Raw genomic sequence first — 7,328 nt, forward strand, 5'->3', positions numbered from 1 at the left:
TAGGGGAGGGATCTCCGAGCAGCACTCAAACTGCAATTATGAAACTTGAAGTAAACTTGCTGGGAAACTCAAGCTGCAGTCACAAAAGCAGCAAGATGGGACGATGTGGCACTGCACGTTGCATACATGGTAGTAACCATTAATGCAACATCATGGGGGGAAATACATTTGCAAGGAAACTTCTTCTTCGATGCATAAAAACGTACACAGAAAGAAATAGTAGTCACCTGACCCCCAGGCCCCCCAGAGACGGATGTTCCTCTTTGTACTGCATACCTTTAGGCGCAATTAAAGGCTATAGCAAAGCTCAAATGATTTCTTCTCAATCTCCGAATACTCATTGAGTTGTTTTTCCACCCGTGTAGACCACTTTAAGGTGCCATGCTCCATCGAGGACCCTCTTTAAGCTCACGTTCATTTGGGTAATGACATTTTATTCACATCGCAAGCATAATGAAAAATCTAGCGAGCAAGAAAGAAAACATTTCCTGTTTACATTCTCAAAATTGCCAAGTTGCAATTTATGGCGCGATTTGTTTATTTTCATTTTTTGCTTTGTTTCTTTTATCAAATGTGTGTACACACGCTGTGCCAAATGCATCTGTGTCTGCGTCTATGCCTCCATGCTTGTGTTTTGTTAGGGGGTGTCTTGCTTTTGTTGCTGTATGAGTGTCCGTGTGTATGTGTGTGTGTGTGCGTGTGTGTGGGCGTGCCAGTCTGCTACATATTTTACAGCTTTGTGCGCTTAAAACGTGCCTGCTGGACATTAGTCGCCGTTCGCATTGAGCCCGGTCCACTTGTCGAACGACGCAGGACGCTGAGTCAGAGGATGGGCAAGGGAATGGTGGTGCAGGGAGTTCAGGGGTTCAGGAGGTCACACACATTGAGCAGAAGAATGCAATAATACATGGAACGCAGCAGGGAAAACAGAGCGGTCAGACAGGCATTTCTTCTCGTGAGGAGCGCACAATAACCAGCTTGAAATAACATTGAAATTAGGTTTTGACGACTAAGGGATACTTAGTGCTCTAGATTTATTAATATTATATAAATCAGCCTGATAAATGTAACAATATATTTATGTATGAATTTACTTGTAGGATATTATTTGTATCAAATTTGTAGTCAGATTTATATGATTTCGAAACGAATTAACCTTTTAGTATCCACTTTATCCTTCAAACATCTTAAAAGATCAGCAGCTTAGCCAGATTTATTGACAGCTGTACATCGATTGCTTGCACAGGAGGTGTGATTGATTGGCACCCCCTTGCCGCATTGCGTATACGCCCCGTTGAGCTTCTGCTACAAACGTTACTCATTATCTCACGGTCCATGGGGCAGGCATATGCACCACCCACAAAACACATCGCACCACTTAGGTATAACAACATCCATGGCACCACCCACTGGCCATTTTCTACACTCTTAGATAACTTTTCACGCTGCGCTCTGTGGGCACGTCTTTTTGTTCTGAATACAAAAACGCGCACAATGTGCAAAAGTGTAATGAATTTTTCCGCTGTTGGTGCGCATAAAAGAAATGGACAACAAGAGGAGCCAGGAGCCAGGAGCGCCGGGACAAGAGCAAGAAAATGAGGGAGAAGGACCAAGGACCCAGAGCAGCTGCATAGAAATTTACTTTTTGTTTCAGCACTCACAAAGAGCGGCTAATTAATGTCATTGTTTTTTGACGGCGCAGCGTCCGTTGCATTATTAAAAATGCATTTGCCAGCGGATGAGGAGCAGAGGAGCAGACGAGATGCGGGGGCAATAGGGGGGTTGGCTCACTTGTGAGGCTCCTTGGAAACCCTATTTGAGATCGCCTGTAACCATGCGTGTCCTTTGCCTTCGGTTTCCTTTCCTTTCGGCTGCTTTGTCTGGCTAAACATCACATCCCATCACTTTCCTGGGCAAATAAGCGGAGACTCGCATACAAAGGACTAAAAGGCTGTTTGCATAACAATTTCTATTGATTATTTTTGTTTGTATTGAACCGCCCTTCGTGGCAAACAATGCAGCAAAGTATGCATGGAATTTCTATTATAGCCGCAAAACAAAGGACACACAACACAGTTTCAATGAAAGCCCCATACTCAATTGCGTGAAAAGTTCGCAAATATTATCGCTCCGAATAATTCGTGCCGCCAGCGAATTTTCAGTGCCCAGGACATTGGCTAATTGAATTAGTTCACTTGACAACCCCATCCGCACCAACACCACCACCACCACCACCACCACCACTACCACTACCCAGCGGAATTCCTTCGAACGGACGTGCAACAAATTCATTTTGCAACTTTAGTCCTGACTGTTGTGTCTGCTGACTCGACTGCTGGTAATTATAATAAACAACAACTGTGTCCTGTTTACTTCATCATAATTAACATAATGGGACTTCAAGTACAAAGATGTTGACAGTAAACAAGAAAAATATGACAAGATTTTCATGTTGCCGTCGCCGGTTTACGATGCTCCTCTCTCATCCAGGACCAGGACCAGGACCAGGACGAAGACCGAAGGAGCAGGAGCCGTAACTCTTTGCCAAGCTCGTCCTTGCGCCGTTTTGACCATTTTTCCCTGTTACTCGATGTTTGTATTGTCATTGCCTTCGCCTGAGCCGCCGCGTGTGAGTTTGTCAAGTGCACAGCGAAAAAAAGAACTCAACTTCAAGAACTAAGTATAAACTTCAAGGTCCATAGGTAGGCTATTTACTTATAGATAGAAAAATTCTATCAGGAACTTAAACAAACACTAGCTAGTTCTATATAAACTTTTTGCTTCAGTTTTGTTCAGTGTACTCTTATGTAAGTGTGTTAAGGAGTTACTGCTGCCCTTTCTGTATCTGCCGCCTTCGCCGGTCCTTTCTGCTCCTTGTGCTTCATCTGTGACGGCTTTGTTGCGTTTCGTCCGTGCTGCCGTGTCCTTCCGCGTTGTCCTGTATAACGCACTCAAATTAATGCGACTTCATTAACACTGTTTACCCGTAAATGTGTCTCGTGGTCAGAGTGAAATGGTGGCGCCAGTCGCGGACAGGGAAACGTTGGAATTCTAGCATGCAAATGCTTTCACTTTAAGGCGCGCATATTCAAATTACACCGCAAAGGAACAGGCACGAGGCAGTCAAAAAACCAACAAAGCACTCTAAAACAATTTACCCACCCATCTTCAGTTTTATTATTTTTTATTCCCTTACAGGAAGCCAGATGCCTGAAGCCTGGAGCCTAAATTCAGAATCCTGAGGCTGACGTTGACGTTGACGCAACTTTAAAATGCGACATGTCATTTCGTACTTTTCAGTATTTCCCACCGAGTTGACGGTAATTTGGTTGGGGCCACGCCCCCACCATTTCGCCCCCGTGTCCCGTGGGAGTAATTTTGCGTTTTGTATTTTGCGGTTTTTGTGTGCTCAGATCCTGTTCAGCAGCTCCTTTTTTCGCGCTGCCTTCGGCTGGTTTTTTATATCACAATTTCACAAATTTGCCAAGGACTACAACATGCCCATATGCTAGTCCATATGTGCGTTCGTGCACTGCACAGAAATAAAAGACATTTAAAGGTATATCATATTTCGTGCTAGGTAATTAAAATAAAAACGAATAAAAATTTTTCTTTTCAAAAATGCTGAAAATAATATTAGATTCCAAAAGCTGTAATATTTTTTCAATATCCAGCTGTTTGTACTTCTGTCTGCACTGAGCGAAAAACAGTCGACCGCAGTTGGAGCTCAAGTTTGGGGATGTCTGCTAACCGCCGCGCTGGCAGATAGGCTTTAGTCTGTCGCACTAATCAAACTTTATCTGAGCAAGTTTATGCTCTACTTTGTCCCACTCCCCAACATACCCACTCGTCCTTGTTGTCCTCAGCCTCATTTTGGCAGCTCCAAAAGCCGCAGTCAAACACAAAACACACACAAAATTTTGGCCATGTAATCAAACACATGCGGACCAGGACGAGGACCACGGGGCCGGATGGGAAGGACGAAAAGGACGTAGATGCTACGCTCTTATGTAAGAGCAAACACACAGATACAGAGAAACCGGCGCACTCGCATGTATTTGTTTTAAGATGAGTTAGAAATATTCGTGCTTGGTTTGTTTTATGGCACCATAAATGCTTGTTTCATTGCAAAGTCGCACATTTATTTCCTTTTGGCGTTTTGCGGTTACAGTTTGCGCCAGGCGCATCCTTCCCAACATTTAGTTACAATATCTACCCGATAACCCCGCCCACGCGAGCGCCCATTAAAGTCACTCTGGATTGCTTTAAAGCAGCGCATGCAGGAAATCGAATAACCTTACTTTATGCCCAATTCGAGTCCGTATATTGAAGTTGATGTGCCGAGCAATCGGAGGTTGGGAATGGGCAAGTCAGCGCGTTGTGATAATAAACGCAAATGACTGCTACGGGAATTCGGGAACAAGCGACGCCTTTGCCCCTGGACAGAAAACGGAAACAGAACTGGGAACTGGGAGCTGGGAGCTGGGAGCTGGTTGCTGGAAGCGGGGGGCAGCAACAAAGGCAAGGGTGTCCTGGCGAAAAAGCGGGAAGAAACAGGACCACAACGGTAGCCCGAGGCAAAATACACTGCGAGAGATAAAGTTCAGAAATAACAGGTGGAATGACTCAAAAGAGTTCCCTCGCATGTATGCAACTACTAATTTAAATGGGGAAGCATGAAATAGCAGTATTTTCTCTCAGTGTAACACGCAGTTTCGTATTTAGAGCGCGCGGCGAAATGATTTTGAAATTACAAAACAAGAAGCTGGCGAAGGAGAAACCCGAGCCATGGCTCATTACGCATGCCAGCGTTTTGGGAATACGGCAAGTTCAAAACATAAGATGATGCCGTCGAGGGTCGACGAGGCGGCAGAAGGCTGGAAGAGAGTGTCAAGCAGGAAACAGCACCAAAAGGACAAGGGCTCTGACTTCTTGAGAGGCGTTGCCTGTCCGTCGCAGTCGTTTGGCCGTAATGAGCTAAAAATAAGTTGCCTAGACCACAGCAGAAGCACTGGAAGCTGTATAGAAGCAGCACGGACTGCGACTAAAAACCCGGACACCCGGACGACACCGATGTGATGTGAGTTGCCTGCTGATGTCTGTGCATGGTTTATGCATTAGCAGCAGCAAAAGCAGCAGCAGCAGCAGCAGAAAAGTAAACCTCAATCAAGCGCGAGGGAAGATAGTACAAGGGGCCCACTCGTTGGGCGCCATTAACGTCTTCAACTTCCTGTTAGTGAATATTTCAATTATTAATGCCGCCGCTCACATCCACCGCCCTTTTGGCACCCGGAATACATACACATACATAAAAATGTAAAGCAACGACGACTACCTGAGTCCTTTATCCTGCTGCGTCTTCGTCTTTTGCTGGCTGCCTAGAAAACTTTAAGCTGATGACTACGGGGGCGTTTCGAGACAACCGAGAACACTGATGACGTCGTTACAGTCGTCGTTGGGATTCCCCCTTCACCATCATCGCCCCTTTCATCCTTCTAAGCTCGGTGTGTTGATGGCACATTGTGCATTTTTCATAATATGCCTGCAATCGTAAGTGGGAAATGTCGCCCATGCCCATTAATGCAGTGTGGCCTGAATGGGGCATCTTCGGTGCGTCCGTGGACCACACAAAAGTGGCTTAGCGCAAAGCTCGAAGAAAGCGCGCTTCCGCAGACCATTCTCCCCACTGCTCCTGTCTCCCAGGTACGGTGTGTGCTCCAAGCTCTGTGGTCTGTGCGCTTTGTTAACTTATCCGTCGGGATTGAAAACAAGCTGGGTTCCTGGATATAACTGAATGACTCACTGGCGGCGGCTGGCTGAGTGACTGACAGAGTGACTAGCTGACAGATAGAAAACAGAGCAATCCGCAGCCGGCTGGCATCTTGACTGCCGTTGACATTTGAGGCACTGGCCAACTGGGAGAGAGAGAGTGTGCTACACTGGAGAAATGGACAACAACGTTGTGTTTTTGAAATGTGTGCGCCTAGTTTATAAAATGGGTTTGCTTTTTTAACATTACCAATTGCTTTCGCAGTGTATCTGAGTAATTTCTTACGATCTAAAAACTGGTAAACGCCTTGGGATGCAGCGCTTTGAATTATGCAGATGGGCAGAGTCCAAGTCGCGGGCAGTGAACTAGGAGGAGAGCGGGAACGGTGAAGATTGATGCCCTCTCTCTGGGACGGACCATTGAAAGTCGTCGAGGCGAGGGAACACGGACCACGTGCTTGGAATCCAACCGAACCATCCCTCATCAGTCATTGATACGCCTTCGTAATCGTTGTCATTGCCGCAATCTACGCCCAGTTCGGCAGTTCCACCTCGATTCCGGACTTTGGCATATCCCCGGACTTCATTACGGCGCAGTGTGCACGGCGAATTCATTTACATTGGTCCTCAGGTTAATTTTGACAAATGGCTTCGATCTCCCTAATGTATTGGAGTAATTTAGCAAAATTAATGCCCTAATTAATCAGGCAGCGTTCTCGTTTCCATACCCAGTACCACCCAGCCCATTCCACTACCAGCCCAAAGACAATCTGTCCGTTATCTCGGCCTTATCGATGTGTATTGGCTGCCTGTCTATTTAGCAATCAGTTGCACAGCTTGTCTATGTCTTACCGGTTCTCGGATTGGGTTTGGGCATGGGCATAGACACGGAGATGAGAATGGAGATGGTGCTGTGGATGGGAGGTCGTATAATGAGGCTTAGTTTGTAGCTTAACTCGGGCGCATGAGGTGGAACTCGAAACGAACGAAGTGTGCGGCCGGAGTGAGCACAATACGCCAATCAGTGTGGCAAATAAATTGGTATAGTTCGACCCACCTCCTGATGAGCATCGTATGCGTGTCGGTTTGTGTGTTTCTGGTCTCATCTAATACGCAAAGTTTCTGATTTAATGCAGCCGCCTCTGGCTGGACAGCTGGATCTCGATTACGGTCCTGATTCGAGATACCACATCCTGGCATAGAGTTCTGCGAGTTCCAGGGGGTTGGGTGGAACTAAAGAACCTGTAGCTTTAAGCTACAATGTTCAATTATAAATCTTAAAATATAAAATCAAGTTTATTTATATTTTTGAATGTATATTCTTTAATTTTTACAATCTGCACCTAATTATATGTAGCAGCATTTGAAATTTAATCTTACATTTTGGGGCACTCTGCTCCTAACGGAAACCCGAGTCCTTTCCTAGCCCTTCGATTGAAATCAACAGAGATGGGCCCGGTATTTTATTGCATAATTATGTCATTAATATCGGAATCATAACAGAGCGACAGAGCGAGGAGATGCTTCCTGCAAAAAAAACTCAATTGGTAACAAAGATA

The 7,328-nt window shown here is 45.6% G+C and overlaps 1 long non-coding RNA gene across 1 annotated transcript; it reads right to left on the reverse strand.

Moving 5' to 3' along the window:
• Window positions 1-2,363: 2,363 nt before the first annotated feature.
• lncRNA:CR44059 (long non-coding RNA:CR44059) lies at window positions 2,364-5,831 on the reverse strand. The gene is made up of 2 exons (NR_073718.1): window positions 5,336-5,831; window positions 2,364-2,938 (listed from the first exon to the last, which is right to left on the reverse strand). It is a non-coding gene; the product is annotated as a long non-coding RNA:CR44059 (long non-coding RNA).
• Between the last annotated feature and the right edge of the window lie 1,497 nt (window positions 5,832-7,328).

Source organism: Drosophila melanogaster, chromosome 2L, assembly GCF_000001215.4.
Source record: "Drosophila melanogaster chromosome 2L".
Lineage (NCBI taxonomy): Eukaryota > Metazoa > Arthropoda > Insecta > Diptera > Drosophilidae > Drosophila > Drosophila melanogaster.